At 29.4% G+C, this 1,733-nt stretch overlaps 1 protein-coding gene across 1 annotated transcript in view; it reads right to left on the bottom strand.

Moving 5' to 3' along the window:
- LOC117116164 overlaps positions 1-1,733 on the bottom strand; it is a 9,826-nt gene that overhangs the window by 7,114 nt on the left and 979 nt on the right. The window lies entirely within an intron of this gene.

Genomic DNA, 1,733 nt, shown 5'->3' with positions numbered 1-1,733 from the left:
AGGTCGCAGGTTCGAATCCCGTCGGAGGCATTTTTTATTACACAATGTATTTTAAATTTACAGGATAACATTCGTCGAGAGCTATGCTGCACGATGTACCATCATTCCAACACTGTATTTACCTTTCTTCGATTATTTATATATAAGGTAACAGTGTTAACGGCTATCTTAATATTTTTATTATTATTATAATTATTATTATTATTATATATAGGCCTATATATATATATATATATATATATATATACATGTATAATAATATATATGTGTGTGTGTATGTATATAATAGTGTAGTTATTGGAGGAAATGGATGAAGTATTATGAAACCGAGGTAGCTAACTACTATGGCCTCTGTATATTATGTATGTATACACAAATATAATAATATTTAATCACTAAACACATTTCAAAACACTGAAAAGCTATTAAATTAGTTGAGCATGCCGAATTCTGCTTTATTGTCCTCTGTCAAATATCAAATAATTTCTGTTTATTGCCATGCTCAAGAAATTCTCATCAATATAAATCGATAACACCGTGCAATACTTATAGTAGCAATTATGCGGTAACAGTGACAACAAATAATCGTTACCATAGAGATATTGGTTTTATGTTTTGTCAACTCATCATATTAAGCTGTTGAACATGTTCTCAAGTCATCTTCCATTCAACGTCAGACACATATATATATATTAGAGCCTTGAACTTGCATTCAAGTCACGAATAGATTATTACTTTATGCGGCATGAAATATCAATGTATCTATACGACGATTTCATAATACTGATATGAATATTTCAAATTGTAACATTTATGTAAAATGTGTTCGTGAGTGAAATACACGATACTTATTCCCCTCATTAACTAAATCCTCATATTTATTATTTACTGATTATCCTAATGCCTGTTGTCGAATATGATTATCTTTTAGGATACTTACATTAGCTGTTGTATTGCACCATGGCGGTGCCATGCAAATGCATGGTTTAGCCATATATTATAAACCTAATTTAGATGATACTTTCTTTCTAAAAGTGTAATGCATTATGATATCGAACTTTTATATTGAATGAATCGATTATTGTCACGTGCCACTTCGATCTATTGAAACTAATATAATAGTAAAACTAGAATAGCTCCATTTAAATTCACTAATTACAAATAGATGAAGTGTAGTGAATGCTAGAAGTCATAAGTCAATTATTTCGTTACCAAGGCGAACATGGTGCACATTGCTATGGTCTTTGTAGTCATCATTAGAAACTAATAGGAAATTATTTTAATAATACAATTAAAAATTAGTCATCCAACCCAACACAATGTGAATATAATGGTTGCGAACCATGCGGCAATGCAGTTGTAATCAACGTTATTACCGATGGTAGGCCTGTTCCTCTTTTCAAAGGATCAAATTACTTTGGCTTACTTAGCTTCAAAATAACAAAAGACCGAATACATTTATTTAATGCTGATAGAATAAATAATAATAACAATGAAAAAATTAGTGAATCAATAAATATACACACACCCATACTCCACATATATAGGCATGTATGTTTTACATATGTGTTCAATATGAATGTTCATAGGCTTATTTATGGACAACATATTTGTATAGTATAGATACTAGGGCAAAAATACTTACATATGTATTATATATACAATACATATTGCAAAATACTGAAATGCAATAATGCTAGATCTACACATTATATTTTATGTTTATGTATATG

Source organism: Anneissia japonica, unplaced genomic scaffold (assembly GCF_011630105.1).
Source record: "Anneissia japonica isolate Jap-2015-1 unplaced genomic scaffold, ASM1163010v1 scaffold287861_len940595_cov192, whole genome shotgun sequence".
Lineage (NCBI taxonomy): Eukaryota > Metazoa > Echinodermata > Crinoidea > Comatulida > Comatulidae > Anneissia > Anneissia japonica.
Note: the sequence above shows the minus strand (reverse complement) of the source record. Positions and strands in the feature narration are given on the sequence as shown.